A 16643-nucleotide genomic window follows, 5' to 3' on the forward strand; every position below is an offset into this window, starting at 1 on the left:
GGTGATAAGGACAAAACAGCGCATTAGCCTTTGTCTTTAGTGATGGTGTGGATTTGTATCACCTCTTCTCTCTCCCTGAGTATTTTGCTGAACATTGGGGGAGGTGGCATTAGAGATTATTTTTACCTGATGTTTGTTTGTTAATGCGAAAGTCTCAATTTTTTTTTTTCCCAACGTCTCATTTTTATGACTAGGCTTGTTACTGAGTAGCCTCCTATTAAATGCTTTTTGAATGGATAGGATGAAAATCATTCGGTTGATAAGCCATCATTTAATTTCTGGCTCTTTCCACGGAAGTCTAAACATAGTAATAGTGACAATACCATGTCTCCAAATGTTGGCAATTCCAGTGAGATAATCTATAAAACTTGATAAAATAGTGATATTCATCTGGAAAAATAAATTGGTAGAAACATTGACAAATTTATAGGGCAATGAAATGGCCTTCATTCTCCCAGATTCCTGTTCATTTCAACAAATATTTGAGTTTGTCTGCTGTGTATGAAAACAGTGCTGGACCCTTTGTTGGGGGAATATAAAAATAGATATTGGTTAGGTATCTTTTACGGTACATATTCTCATAACCCTTATCTATCTCCTTAGGAGGGAGCCGTCTCTGTAGTTCGGGGTACAAGTGACAGAAAACTAAAATAACAAAGACATAAATAAGATAGAAATTTCTCTCTTATGTGTGAGAAGTCAAGAGGTAATCAGGTTGGGGAGTTATAGAGCCTACGTGGTTAGAGACTCAGGTTCTTTCTGTCTTGTTCCATGATGAGGTTATCTTGGGAATGGCTTCCAAGTCTGAGGTCACTTCAAGTCCTGAAATGGCTGCTGGATCTCTAGCTTTTTGCATCTGCATTCCAGCCTTTAGGGGCCATTTTCCAGAATTTGTGCATGATAGTTTTTGCAGCCCATTGGCCTGATCTTTACCATATGGCTACACCAAACAATAAAGGAGGTTGGGAAATGTAATCTCTATTCAGGGTAACCATATGTCCATCTAAAAACCAGAATTTCTGTTACTAAAGAAGGAGAAGAAGATGGCTATTGGGGGCCAGCTTCACCATTACTGGCCCTGTTTAACAGATGTGGAGTCTCAGAGTAGAGATTAACCAGGTATATATGGCCTATGAATGGTTGAACCTTCACAACTTACAATAAAGCAATAATTTATTCTTGTTTTTTTAAGATTTTATCTATTTATTTGACAGACAGAGATCACAAGTAGGCAGAGAGGCAGGCAGAGAGAGAGAGAGAGAGAGGAGGAAGCAGGCTCCCTACTGAGCAGAGAGCCCAATTCGGGGCTTGATCCCAGCACCCTGGGATCATGACCTGAGCTGAGGGCGGAGGCCTCAACCCACTGAGCCATCCAGGTGCCCCAATAATTTATTAATTCTATATGGTGCTTGGGTAAGAGCAGGAAACTAGACTGGAAAAGAAGTGTTTTTTTTTTTTTTTTTTTCCCCCTAACTTGTCCAGTAGCTTAATTCATGAGCCATCAGAAGTTACACAATAGCGAGGGAGGGAACGATTATTACATTGTTGGGCCACTTGGCTTTCAAAGCTAGAAATAATTGCTTGACCTCCTGTTGCAGTGGAAACTCCAGCTGAGTGTTAGTGAAAGGAGAAACCTGGAGTTAAAGACAGGAAGATGTATGCTGAGCTCTATCGTGGGATCTAGAAGAGGTGGGCTGCACGACTCGGGTTGGGAGGAGTTAGGAGGCAGAACTTCCCCTGTCTACTTTCTATCTTTGTGTAATGCCTGAGTCACAGACAAAGGACTTTATTACTAGCATCAGTGTGTATGTCCATTTCCCTTACCCCCACTTCCCATGGGGGTGATTCCATGGGTTGGGATGGATGCTGTGCGCTGTCACAGCTGGGAAACACTGATCTGGGGGACCTGTGGCTTTATAGCATGCAGTAAGTAAGCCTGCTTTTCAGCCCTGAGGGAGATAGTGTCTCATCCCCCCAGGCACAACCCTGAAAAATGGGCTGGTTAAAGGTGGTCAGGACCTTGCATTCTTGGTATGCCCAGCGGGACATGTGGGAGTGCCAGAGACCCTGGAGGAGAGCCCCTAACAGGTGGTTGCTGGGATTAAATGGGATAATGTGTGCAGAGCATGTGCCAATAAAAACACATGCTTGACCAGGGGCGCTTGGGTGGCTCGGTGGGTTGAGCTTCTGCCTTCGGCTCGGGTTATGATCTCAGGGTCCTGGGATCGAGCCCTGTGTCGGGCTCTCTGCTCGGCAGGGAGCCTGCTTCCCCCCTCTCTCTGCCTGCCTCTCTGCCTACTTGTTATCTCTCTGTATCAAATAAATAAATAAAATAAAAATTAAAACTTAATAAAATTTATATAAATAAAATTTATAAAATTTAATAATAAAAATTAAAAACTCTTGGGGCACCTGGGTGGCTCAGTGGATTAAAGCCTTTGCCTTCTGCTCCGGTCATGAACTCGGGGTCATGGGATCAAGCCCCACATCAGGCTCCCTGCTCAGCGGGGATCTTGCTTTTCCCTCCCTCTCTGCCTGCCTCTTTTGCCTGCTTCTCTGCCTACTTGTGATCTCTGTCTGTCAAACAAACAAATAAAATCTTAAAAAAAAAAATTAAAAACTCTTGACCAATATTAACCCTTATAATGTCTGTAGGCTCTGAAAAGACAAGCCCAGCAATGACATAGTTATCACAGTGCTTTCTACCTGGTCTTCAGTGTTTAGATAAGACAGAAGGTTCTAGAATGGATGGGATGCTGGGCAGACTGACAAGGAAAGACTAACTCTCTGTTGCTTGTGTATAGCTTCTTGTCTGCTTTTCTTTTCTTTCTTTCTTTTTTTTTTTTTTTTAATTTTCTTTTCTTATATACATTTTATACCCAGTACTTCCCTAGGGCATGTACTCTGCTAGCTTTTGGTAAATTATTTATAATTCTCTTTTTTCTTATGTGTAATCAAATGAAATCTATTTCGTGAGCTTAACATTTGTGGTTTGCTTAACTTTAAAAAAAGTATAGCAAGTTTTCTTAAGAAATAGGTTATTACTTGCTTAGACATGTATTTAATAAAATCCTGGATAATTGACTCCAAACTAAAATGAAAGTTTAAATCTGTATGACTTATAAGAGTACTATAAAAAAATGTAGAGTCTGGTGATGTTTAAAGGTGAGCTCAGCTTTCCAGTGTTATAGAAGAGGAAACTGAGGCAAGAGATAGGAAGGCAGTCACTGAAGCGTGCTGAGTGACAGATGCTGTGCCGGGCCTTCACCCACAGCCCTGTCTGAGAAGCCTTGAGTGCATTAGGGTGAATAGAGAGAGGACCAAAGAGAATCTGTCTACAATTTTTAGGTAGATATCGGGCCAGACCTCACCTGTCCTCAACTGAAAATGAACAAAAACGAAAAGGAGCACTAGAGAGGAGGCACTCAGGATCAAGGGAAATGAGCAAAGGCATGCGGGAAAAAGAGGAAGAGCAAGCTTTGGGAAAACGGTTTCCCAGCTTCAAACATCATCTTCTTTGTCCTCTCAAGAAGTTCTCGATGCTGTGAAAGGTGAGACGATGATGAATCAGCAGACAGAGACGAGGAAGGGGCTTGTGGACTCAGAGCACATAAGGAGATAAAGCACATGGTGCCCGCATCTGGAATTGTGGCACTGCCGAGAAAGGGCGTCAGGAGGAGGACACTGGTGCTCTCAGAAGGGACGAGAAGTAGCAGAGGAGGCCCCAGATGTGGATGATGGACCTGACTGGAGACGGGCACACATGGCATAGAAGGAAGCCACGAGCTTTCTGAACGGAAGAAGGACCCGAATCTGTAGATTATAATGGCTCATTGAGAACTAGGCAAAATTAGCAAAAATTAGCTACCACCTTAAATAGCCAGGTGAAGTAATTTTTTCACTTTAAGAATAAGGAGAGGATACCACTAGCATCCGGGCAGGAGGTGAGGAAATCAAAGAAAAAAAATTTAGCTAGGCTCAGACTTACCTACAGCATAGGAGCCGGAGAGCAGGGAGGCAGTGCCCATTGAGTTCTGAGGGAAAATGCCGTGACCAAAGAATTTTATTCTCTGTCCCGTTTTAGTTCCTATTGGATGGTAACAGAAATTCTTTTCAGTTGTGCAAGGACATACCTTATGTGTAGCATTTGCTACACCTATGCACCATTTGGGGGGAAAATACTGGAAAGCATGCTTGTGTCACTGAGAGATGAATTAATATAAAAGACCGTCCATGGGCAAGTCAAAGAAGGAAAGGACCAGCAGTGAGTGGAACCATTGAAGTATAAAATGATTTCAAAGTAGTAGTTGTGATGATGAGTGTGAAATATAATACACATGAAATCATGGTGAGAAGATATAACATGAAGCCATAATTAACAGAAAAAGCAGGAAACCCTGCTTTTTCCTGTGCACATGAGCACACTCTGCCCTATACAGAACTCTACGGACACGGGGGAATAAAAGATTTGAAAGCAAGCTCTCTGCCTGCCAGTCTGCCTGGGCGTGTGTTTTCTAGCCAATAAAGTGCTGTGCAGGTGTACAGTATGCCTGGGGCCAGTTTGGTGGTGACTCCTCTGGGCCTCATCTTTTTGAACTGCCCTGAGAGGTTTGCTTGGCACCTTAATTTTTTTTTTTTAAGATTTTATTTATTTATTTGAGAGAGAGAGAGGGCGAGCACACAAGTGGTGGGGAGTGGCAAAGGGAGAAGGAGAAACAGACTCCCCACTGAGCAAGGATCCCAATGTGGGGCTCAATCCCGGAACCCCAGGAGCATGAACTGAACCAAAGGCAGCCGCTTAACTGACCGAGCCACCCAGGCACCCCCTGCACCGTCATTCTGTAGGATGGCGTATTGCTGATGGAAATGTAAAATGGTGTAAATTCTTTGGAAAACAATTTGGCAGTTTCTTAAAAAATTAAACATCAAGTTACCTTGTGACCGAATAATTCCATTGCTAGGTATGTACCCACGAGAACTGAAAACAGACACTTACGTGAAAACTTGTACGGGCATGTTCATAGCAGTAGCAGTGTTATTCGTACTACACAGAGTTGGGCACATCCGCAGGATGCAATATTATTTAGCTACAAAATAATAAAGTACTGATTCATGCTGCAATGTGGATGAACCTGGATGCATTCTAGAGAAACCAGACACGAAAGGCCCATACTGCATGATTCTGTTTTTATGAAATGTCTAGAAGAAGCAAATCTGTGGAGACAGTAGGTTAGTGGCTGCCAGGGAGATGGTGGAATAGGATTGAGTGCTAACTGGTACAGGGTTTCTTTTGGGGCTGATGAAAATATTCTGGAATTAGGTAGAGAGGATGACCATACAACTTAGTGAATATGCTAAAACCTGCTGAGTTCTACAGTTTAAAAGGGCCCATTTTATGGTATGTAATTATGTCTCAATTAAAAAAATAGTTCTTTTCCAGGGCGCTTGGGTGGCTCAGTTGGTTGACTGGCTGCCTTCGACTCCGATCATGATCCTGAAGTGCTGGGATCGAGTCCAGCATTGGGCTCCCTGCTCGGCGGGGAGCTTCTCCCTCCGACCTTTCCCCTCTCATGCTTGCTATCTCTCATTCTCTTTCTCTCAAATAAATACATTAAATCTTTAAGAAAAATAGTTCTTTTCCTTATTTTTTTATTTTTAATTTTATTGTTTTCCCCATTTGTAGTATTTAAATTCAGTTAATTAACATAAAATGTATTATTGGTTTCAGAGGTAGAGGTCAGTGTTTCATCCGTCTTACATAATACCCAGTGCTCATTACATCACGTGCCTTCCTTAATATCTGTCACCCGCTTACCCCACCCCCACCTCCTTCCCCTCCAGCAGCCCTGTTTGTTTCTTGTGATTAAGAGTCTCTTATGATTTGTCTCCCTCTCTGCTTTCATTTTGTTTTATTTTTTCCTTTCTAACCCCTATGATCCTCTGTTTTGTTTTCTAAATTCCACTTATGAGTGAGATCACATGATAATTATCTTTCTCTGGTTGACTTATTTCACTTAGCATGATACCCTCTAGTTCCATCCACATCATTGCAAATGGCAAGATTTCATTTTTTGATGGCTGAGTAATATTCCAATGTGTGTGTGTGTGTGTGTGTGTGCACACGCATATGTATCTCCCACATCTTCTTTATCTACTCATCTGTTGATGGACATTTGGGTTCTTCCCATAGTTTGGCTATGGTGGACATTGCTGCTGTAAACATTGGGATGCATGTGCCCCTTCAGATCACTACATTTGTATCTTTGGGGTAAATACCCAGTAGTGTGATTGCTGGGTCGTAGGGTAGCTCTATTTTCAACTTTTTGAGGAACCTCCATGCTGTTTCCAAAGTGGCTGCACCAGCTTGCATTCCCACCAACCGTGTAGGAGGGTTCCCCTTTATCCACATCCTCAGCAACATCTTTTGTTTCCTGTATTGTTAATTTCAGCCATTCTGACCTGTGTGAGGTGATATCTTATTATAGTTTTGATTTGTATTTCCATAGTGCTGAGTGATGTTGAACATTTTTTGTGTGTGTCTGTACCTTCTTTGGAGAATTGTCTTTTCATGTCTCCTGCCCATTTATTGATTGGATTATTTGTTCTTTGGGTGTTGAATTTGATAAGTTCTTTATAGATTTTGGATACTAGCCCTTTATCTAATGTGTCATTGGCAAATACTTCTTCTATTCTGTTGGCTATCTTTAGGTTTTGTCGACTCTTTCCTTTACTGTGCAAAAGCTTTTTATCCTGAAGTCACAATAGTTCATTTTTGCCTTTGTTTCCCTTACTTTTGGAGATGTATCTAGCAAGAAGTTGCTGTGGGCGAGATCACAGACATTGCTGCCTGTGTTCTCTAGGATCTTGATGGATTCCTGTCTCAGATTTAGGTCTTTCATCCATTTTGAGTCTATTTTTTGTGAATGGTTTAAGGAAATGGTCCAGTTTCATTCTTCTGCATGTGGTTGTCCAGTTTTCCCAACACCATTTATTGAAGAGACTCTCCTTTTTCCATTGGATAGTCATTCTTTCCTGCTTTGTTGAAGATTAGTTGACCAGAGTTGAGGGTCCATTTCTGGATTCCCTATTCTGCTCCATTGATTGGTGTGTCTGTTTTTATACCAGTACCATACTGTCTTGATCATTACAGCTTCATAATAGAACCTGAAGTCTGGAATTGTGATGCCACCAGCTTTGCTTTGCTTTTTCAACATCCCTTTGGCTATTCAGGTTTTTTTTCTGGTTCCATACAAATTTTATGATTATATGTTTCAACTCTGTGAAAAAAGCTAATGATATTTTGGTAGTAATTGCTTTGACTGTGTAGATTGCTCTAGGTAGCATAGACATTGTTTTTTTAAAGATTTTATTTTTATTTATTTGACAGAGATCACAAGTAGACAGAGAGGCAGACAGAGAGAGAGAGAGAGGAGGAAGCAGGCTCCCTGCTGAGCAGAGACCCTGATGCGGGGCTCGACCCCTGGACCCTGGCATCATGACCTGAGCCGAAGGCAGAGGCTTTAACCCACTGAGCCACCCAGGCGCCCCAAGCATAGACATTTTAACAATATTTGTTTTTTCAGTCCATGAGCATGGAACGTTTTCCCATTTATTTCTTTCCTTTTTTTAAAGATTTTCTTTATTTGAGAGAGAGAATGAGCAGGAGGAGGGACAGAGGGTAAAGGAGAAGCAGACTTCCCACTGAGCAGGGAGTCTGATGTAGGGCTCAATCCCAGGACCCCAGGATCATGACCTGAGCCCAGGGCAGCTGCTTAACCAATTGAGCCACCCAGGCTCCCCCGTTTTCCATTTCTTTGTGTCTCTCTTAATTTCTTTCATTAGTGTTCTATACTTTTCTGAGTATAGATCCTTAGCCTTTTTGGTTAGGTTTATTCCTAGGTTATCTTATGGTTTTGGATGCAATTGTAAATGGGATCGACTCCTTAATTTCTCTTTCTTCTGTCTCATTTTTAGTTTATAGAAATGCAACTGATTTTTGTGCAGTAATTTTTATATCCTGCCATGTTTTTGAATTCCCATATGAGTCTAGCAATTTTGGGGTGGAGTCTTGTGGATTTTCCACATACCAGATGCCTTTTATTTCTTTTTATTGTCTAATTGCTGGGGCTAGGATTTCTAGTACGATGTTGAGCAGCAGTAGTGATAGTGCCATCTTCTGACCTTTGGGGAAAAGCTCAGTTTTTCCCCATTGAGAATGATATTCACTGTGGGCATTTAATATATGGCTTTTATGATAATGAGGTATGTTCCCTCTGTCACTACATTTTGAAAAGTTTTAATCAAGAAAGGATGCTGTACTTTGTCGAATACCTTTTCTGCATCTTTTGAGAGGATCATATGGTTCTTGTCCTTTCTTTATTTATATAGTGTATCACATTGATTGATTCATGGATGTTGAACCACCCTTGCAGTCCAGGAGTAAATCCCACTTGGTCGTGGTGCCTAATCCTTTTAATATACTGTTGGATCCTATTGGCTGGTATTTTGTTGAGAATTTTGGCATCCATGTTCATCAGAGATATTGGTTTGTAATTCTCCTTTTTGGTGGGGTCTTTGGTTTTGGGATTGAAGAGGTAATGCTGGCCTCATAAAAAGAGTTTGGAAGTTTTCCTTCCATTTCAATTTTTTGAAACAGCTTCAGAAGAATAGGCATTAATTCTTCTTTAAATGTTTGGTAGAGGGACGCCTGGGTGGCTCAGTTGGTTAAGCAGCTGCCTTCGGCTCAGGTCATGATCCCGGCATCCTGGGATCGAGTCCCACATTGGCCTCCTTGCTCAACAGGGAGCCTGCTTCTCCCCCTGCCTCTGCCTGCCATTCTGTCTGCCTGTGCTCACTCTCTCTCCCTCTCTCTCTGATAAATAAATAAAATCTTTAAGAAAAAAAAAAAATGTTTGGTAGAATTCCCCTGGGAAGCCATCTGGCCCTGGACTCCTGTTTGTTGGGAGATTTTTTTTTCCCAAAGATTATTTATTTATTTATTTGACAGAGAGAGAGAGAGATCACAAGTAGGCAGAGAGGGAGGGAGAAGCAGACTCTCTGCTGAGCAGAGAGCCTGATTCAGGTCTCGATCCCAGAACCCTGAGATGATGACCTGAGCTGAAGGCAGAGGCTCAACCGACTGAGCCACCCAGGCACCCCTGTTGGGAGATTTTTTTTTGAATAGTGCTTCAGTTTCCTTGCTGGTTATGGGTCTATTCATGTTTTCTATTTCTTCCTGTTTCAGTTTTGATAGTTTATACTCTCTAAGAATGGACCCATTTCTTTCAGATTGCCAATTTTTTTTTTCATATTGTTGCTCATAATATGTTCTTAAAATTGTTTGTATTTCTTTGGTGTTGGTTGTCATGTCTCCTCTTTCATTCAGGATTTTATTTATTTGGGTCCTTCCTTTTTTCTTTTTGATAAGTCTGGCCAGGGGTTTATCAATCTTCATAATTCTTTCAGAGAACCAGCTCCTAGTTTCATTGATCTGTTCTGCTGTTCTTTTGGTTTCATTTCATTGATTTCTGCTCTAATCTTTATTATTTCTCTTCTCCTGCTAGGTTTTATTGCTGTTCTTTCTCTAGCTCCTTTAGATGTTAAGTTTAGATTATGTATTTGAGACCTTTCTTGTTTCTTGAAAAACAAAGAAAAAGTCTGTAATGCTTCCCTCTTAGGACTGCCTTTGCTACATCCCAAAGGTTTTGAACAGTTGTGTTTTCATTTTCATTTATTTCCATGAACTTTTTAAATCCTTCTTTAATTTCCTGGTTGACCCATTCATTCTTTAATAAGATGCTCTTTAGCCTCCATTTTTTAGTGTTCTTTCCAAATTTCTTCTTGTAATTGAGCTCTAGTTTCATTTTTTTTTTTTCAAAGATTTTATTTATTTATTTGTCAGAGAGAGAGTGAATGAGAGCAAGCACAGGCAGACAGAGTGGAAGGAAGAGTCAGAGGGAGAAGCAGGCTCCCCGTGGAGCAAGGAGCCCGATGTGGGACTCGATCCCAGGACGCTGGGATCATGACCTGAGCCGGAGTTCCCCAGCCGCTTAACCAACTGAGCCACCCAGGCGTCCCTGAGCTCTAGTTTCAAAGCACTGTAGTACACTGTAGTACACAAATAGGCAGGGAATGATGCAGATCTTTTGGTACCAGTTGAGACCTGATTTGTGACCCAGTACGTGATCTATTCTGGAGAATGTTCCATGTGCACTCAAGAAGGATATGTATTCTGTTGCTTTAGGATGGAATGTTCTGAATATATCTGTGAAGTCCATCTGGTTCAGTGTGTCATTCAAAGCCCTTGTTTCCTTGTTCATCTTCTTAGATGATCTGTCCATTGCAATGAGTGGGGTGTTAAAGTCACCTATTATTACTACTATTATCGATGTGTTTCTTTAATTTTGTTATTAATGGGCATATATAATAGGCTGCTCCCATGCTAGGGGAATAAATATTTATAATTGTTAGATCTTCTGGTTGGATAGACCCCTTAATTATGATATAGTGTCCTTTCTTGTCTCTTATTACAGTCTTTGGTTTAAAATCTAATTTGTTTGATATAAGGATTGCCACCCCAGCTTTCTTTTGATGTCCATTAGCATGATAAATGGTTTTCCACCCCTCACCTTAAGTCTGGAGGTTTCCTTGGGTCTAAAATGAGTGTCTTTCAGACAGCATATCAATGGATCTTGCTTTTTTTTTTTTTTTTAATCTAAACTGGTACACTGTGTCTTTTGATTGGGGCATTTAGTCCATTTCATTCCAAGTAACTATTGAAAGATATGAATTTAGTGCCATTGTAAAATGACTGTTTCTGTATATTGTCTGTGCTCCTTTCTGATCTGTGGTACTTTTGGGTTCTCTTTTTGCTTAAAGGATCCCTTTTAATATTTCTTGTAGGGCTGGTTTGGTGGGCACAGGTTCTTTTAGTTTCTGTTTATCATGGAAGCTTTTTATCACTCTTTCTATTTTTTTTTTTTAAGATTTTATTTATTTATTTGACAGACAGAGATCACAAGTAGGCAGAGAAGCAGGCAGAGGGAGAGAGGGAGGGAAGCAGGCTCCCTGATGAGCAGAGAGCCCAATGCGGGGCTTGATCCCAGGACCCTGAGACCATGACCTGAGCCGAAGGCAGAGGCTTAACCCATTGAGCCACCCAGGTGCCCCACTCTTTCTATTTTGAATGACATCCTAGCTGGATAAAGTATTCTTGGCTGCATACTTTTCTCATTTAGCACCTTGAATGTATCATGCCAGTCTTTTCAGGCCTGCCAGCTCTTTGTGGATAGGTCTGCTGCCAAATCTAATGTTTCTACCCTTGTAGGTTACAGATCTGTTGTCCTTAGCTGCTTTCAGGATTTTCTCTTTGTCTGAGATTTGCAGGTCTCACTATTATATGTCAGGGTGTTGGCTTATTTTTATTGATTTTGAGGGGAGTTCTCTGTGCCTCCTGGACTTGGATGCCTGTTTCCTTCCCCAGATTAGGGAAGTTCTCCACTGTAATTTGCTCCAATGTACCTTCTGCCCCTCTCTCTTTCCTCTTCTTCTAGGATCCCAATTATTCTCATATTGTTTTGCTTTATGGTGTCTCTTATCTCTCGAATTCTTCCCTCATGATCCACCAGTTGTTTATCTTTTTTTCTCAGCTTCTTTATGCTCCATCATTTTGTCTAATATATCACTATTTTTCTCTTCTGCCTCATTTATCCTAGCAGTCAGAGCCTCCATTTTTTAAAATTACATCTCACTAATAGCCTTTTTTATTTCAACTTAGTTAGATTTTAGTCCCTTTGTTTCTCCAGAAAGGAATTTTCTAGTGTCTTCTGCTTTTTTCAAGCCCATCTAGTATCTTTATAATTGTTATTCTGAACTCTTATTATGACTTCTTACTTACATCCATACTGACTAGGTCCCTGGCAGTCAGTATTGCCTCTTCTCTTTTTTGAGGTATGTTTTCCCGTCTTGTTGTTTTTGCAGAAAGTTGTCATTTTTCTATTTGTAGAGTTGCAGCTATTCTTTTCTTTGACCTCTGGTTGAGTTCATGGGTGTTCAGAGTTATTTGATAGCTATTCAGCTGAATTCCTGGGACCAGAGGAAACTAAGGTCTCCTACTCCACTATTTTGGACTTCTCTTCCTCTTTTCTTTATTATTAAATATTAATTGTAGAAAAGTAAAAAAAAAAAAAAGACCAAAAAAATTAAAAGCAGCCATTATCTGTTTTTTCTTTTTTTGTTTTTTATTGTTGAAATATAGTTGACATACAATGTGGTATTAGTTTCGGGTGTATAACATAGTGGTTAGTGATTTTTTTTTTTTTTTTTTTTTTAGTGGTTAGTGATTTGACAAGTCTATACATTACTTAGTGCTCGTCATGATAAATGTAATTACCATCTGTCATGATACATTATGATTGCAGTTATTATTGAATGTATTCCCTGTGCTTTACTTTTTATCTCTGTAACTTTTTTTTTTAAGGATCTTATTTATTTATTTGACAGAGAGAGACACAGTGGGAGAGGGAGCATAAGTAGGGGGCATGGGAGAGGGAGAAGTCGGCTTCCAGCTGAGCAGGGAGCCCTACACGGGGCTTGATCCCAGGACCCTGGGATCATAACCTGAGCCAAAGCAGCCGCTTAACAGCTGAGCCACCCAGGTAGCCTTGTAACTTATTTTACTTAATACTTATTTAATACTGTTACAGTACTTTGTACCTCTTAATCCCCCTTACCTATTTTGCTTGTCACCCACCCACTTCCCCTCTGGCAACCATCAGTTTTCTGTATTTAAGAGTCTGACTTGTTTTTTTAGGTTCTTGTAAGCAAAATTGTATTGTATTAGTCTTTCTCTAATTTCACTTAGCATGATATCATCTAGGTCCATCCATGTTGTCACAGATGGCAAGATCACATTCTCTTCTATGGATGAATAATATTCCATTGTGTATATATGTATGCTCTATTTTCTTTATCCATTCTTCTATCAGTGGACAGTTGAGCTCCTTCCATGTCTTGGCTATTGTAAATTATGCTGCAACAAACATGGGTGTATGTATCTTTTTTAATTAGTGTTTTTGTTTTCTTTGGGTAAATATCCAGTAGTAGAATTACTGGATCATATGGTATTTCTATTTTTAATTGTTTGAGGAACCTCCATAAGTGTTTTCTTTTCCACAGTGACTGCAACAATTTACATTCCTATCAGCAGTGAACAAGGGCTTGCTTTTCTCCATATCCTTGCCAACACTTGTTATTTCCTGTCTTGTTTGATACTAGCTATTCTGACGGGTGTGAGGTGATATCTCACTGTGGTTTGGATTTGTATTTCCTTGATGATGAGTGATACTGAGCATCTTTTCATGTGTCTGTTGACCATTTGTATATTTTCTTTTTCTTTTTTTTTTTTTTTTGAAGATTTTATTTATTTGACAGAGAGATCACCAGTAGGCAGAGAGGCAGGCAGAGAGAGAGAAGGAAGCAGGCTCCCTTCCAAGCAGAGAGCCCGATGTGGGCTCAATCCCAGGACCCTGAGATAATGACCTGAGCCGAAGGCAGAGACTTAACCCACTGAGCCACCCAACCCACTGAGCCACCCAGGCACCCCTGGCTATTTGTATATTTTCTTTAGAAAGATACCTATTCAGATCCCTTGGGCATTTTAAAATCTGATTTTTTGGGGTGTTTTTGGTGTTGAGGTATATAAGTTCTTTATATACTTTGGGTATTACACTTTATTGGATATGTCGTTTACAACTATCTTTTCCCATTCACTAGGCTGGCCTTTTGTTTTGTGGATGGATTCCTTTGCTTTTTATTGTGGTGTTGACTTACTTATTTTATAACTGAAAGTTTGAACCTCTTAATCCCTTTCACCTCTTTACCCATGACCCCATCCTCACCTCTGGTCTGGCAACCACCAGTTTGTTCTTTGTATTTAAGAGTTTGCGTGTTTTGTTTTGTTTTAAGATTCTGCATATAAGTGGAATCATATGGTATTTATCTTTCTCTGTCTAGCTTATTTCACTTAGCATGATAGTACCCTCTGTGTCCATCCGTGTTGTTGCAAATGGCAAGATTTTTTTCTTTTTTATCAGCCATCATCTTCTTATTAATGCTTGGTGTATATATGTCTTGACTTTTTCTATGTGTCTGTCTCAAAGTTGGATTGGTAGACCATTTTATGCTGCTTTTCCTGTCATGAGCTGGGTGTTTGGATGGGCATAGTCCGTGGGTGTAGTCTAGAAGCATGTTCTTTTATTAGTGCTATAGCCTCTTGTTATGTTGGAAACAGTATTTCTCTGCAAATGGAAACAGTACCTGTTTTGAAGTCCAAAGACCTGAAATTCTGCTCTGACTCCCCTTACGTTTGTGATCTTGAGAGAGGCACTTAATTTCACTCTCCCCATCTTTACAAGGAACTGTAATACTTACTTTGTGATATCTTATCCGCCAGGGTGGTTATAATGAAAACAAAACCAAAACCATATCACATGCTGGAGAGGATGTGGAACAGCCAGAACTCCCAGGCCCTGCTGGCGGGAGTGTAAACTGTGTCAGCCACGTGGGTAGATGATCCTCTCCTGAAGCTGAACATACACTTACTTGCGACCTAGCAATTCCGCTCCAGGGTGTCAACCCTGTAGAAAGGCATACGAATGTGTACCCAGTGTCTTTCTCAAGAATGTTTGGAGCAGCACCACCTATCATAGGCCAGGCTGGAAAATCCCGGTGTCCATCAGCAGTAGAATGGACACATACATGTGGTAAACTCCCACAGTGGACAGCTGTAGTCAGTAAGAGTTAATGAATAACAACTCAATGAAAGATCAGGATGAATGTCCCAGGTACAGTATTCGTTCAGACACAAAGATTATAAACTCTGTGATCCCATTCATTTAAGGTTTGAACAGAACTCATCTACGCTGTTAGAAATGAGAACAGTGGCTGTCCTCGGGGGGTGGGGGGTGGTAGAAGGGGATGCAGTGGGTTCCGGACGGGGGTGGCTGGTGATGTTCCTTCTCTCTGTCTGGCTGTTGGGTGCATGTATTCACTCTGAGAATGCTTGGATGTGTGCACTTATGCTGTGTGCACTTTTCTGTATGTATATTGCACATCTGTAGAAAGTGTGTTTAAGTAGGCTCCATGCCTAGGGTGGAGCCTGAGATCAAGTCGCACGTGCTACTAACTGAGCCGCCAGGTGCCCCTGTAGAAAGTGTATTTAAAACACTGACAAAGGGGTGCCTGTGTGGCCCAGGCAGTTAAGTATCTGCCTTTGGCTCAGGTCATGATCTCAGGGTCCTGGGATCAAGCCCTGTGTAGGGCTCTCTGCTCATTGGCAAACCTGCTTCTCCCTCTTCCTCTGCCCCTTCCCCAGCTAATGTTCTCTTTCTTTCTTTCTGTCTCTCTTTCTCAAATAAATAAAATCTTAAAAAAAAAAAAAAAACAACACTGGAAAAAGGAAGCATATGAGTCACATGCTCCTATTAAAACTTAGTTAATGAGAATGAAGGTGTACTGTTGTACTGTTGGTGAATAATGTAAAATAATCATTTTACCTTATTTATTTCATCTTTATTGCTGTAATCATTTCTTTTATAATGTATGGAACACTTTGGTACATTAGAATGTATGTTTAACTTACAAATAAACATATGTATTTTAGAGGTGTTGGCTTAATAATTCTCAGCTGTTGGTAGTGAAGGGTCTGGAAGTTTGGTGAGCCGAGGCTCGGGGTCATAACAGGGGGGCAGCCGAAGAAGTTGAGTTGATTTTGATACATTTAGGACAGGCTCTGCTACCTGGTAGGCTAGTGGTGGTATCAAATATTGATCTATGGGAAAAGTATTTGACATTTCAAAGAACAGGTTGAAATCTGATCTTAGAGTGCTAACGTTGGTCTGACCTTGCTGAGCTTTGAAAAACAAGTCTTACCATATGGAAACATCGAAGTCAACGGAGTTATTCCTCCTACTTTTACAGTGGCTACTGTTTGGAAAGCGACGTGCTGGGATGGTATATCCTCTTGGCCTGGAATTATGAAGCCCATCATGTATTCCTGGTAAGTTGGTTTATGGACCTTCGTGAGATGCGCTTTCTTGGACAGGTGCCGGAAGGGGCGCAGCGGGACCGGTGATCGGGGGCGGTGCAGCCAGAGAAAGCTCGTGCCCGATGGTGTCGGCAGGGCTGAGGAACTGCAGCCTGGCTTTCGGGGGCCGGGCGTCCTCAGCCAGGTGTGCAGACGTGTTTCAGGGATTCCTTTGCAGATTAAATGCTGAGGTTTTCTCTGCTGGTTCTTGCATCAAGGGCTTTCCCTTTCTTCTTCCACTTCCTACTTGTACAGAACCTCTTGTTGCTACCCTGTCGTGTTGCCGCCCCTTTGCTTCTGGTGATCAGAAGGCAGACGTTCTGTGTCTCACTCGCCAATAGCTGGGGTTACTGCCTTTCTCTCAACCTCTGTCAGGTCCCCGTCCCTCCCTGCACACGCCTGTCCTCTTGCCAGTTCAGCTGCCCGCGCAGCTTTCACTCTCCTTGCCTCAGACCTTCCTTCCCCAGAAAGGCCAGCTCTCGTGTGAGGGGCTTGGCCATGGGAGGAGGGCAGAAGGCCAGATAAGATGTGGTCGTTGTCTTCAAGAGACTTCACTCTA

General features: G+C 41.3%; 1 protein-coding gene across 23 annotated transcripts in view; it reads left to right on the forward strand.

Annotated features, from left to right (window-relative positions):
• RALGPS1 (Ral GEF with PH domain and SH3 binding motif 1) overlaps positions 1-16643 on the forward strand; it is a 273716-nt gene that overhangs the window by 15071 nt on the left and 242002 nt on the right. For 16 of the 23 annotated variants that reach the window (XM_082695647.1, XM_082695649.1, XM_082695667.1 and 13 more), the window contains one exon: positions 15979-16057. The exons of the other annotated variants lie outside the window; for them this stretch is intronic. The gene's annotated coding sequence lies outside the window, so the exon portion shown is untranslated. The remainder of the gene's footprint in view (positions 1-15978; positions 16058-16643) is intronic. 23 annotated transcript variants of the gene reach the window in all.

Source organism: Mustela nivalis (assembly GCF_964662115.1).
Source record: "Mustela nivalis genome assembly, chromosome: 13".
Taxonomy (NCBI): Eukaryota; Metazoa; Chordata; class Mammalia; order Carnivora; family Mustelidae; genus Mustela; species Mustela nivalis.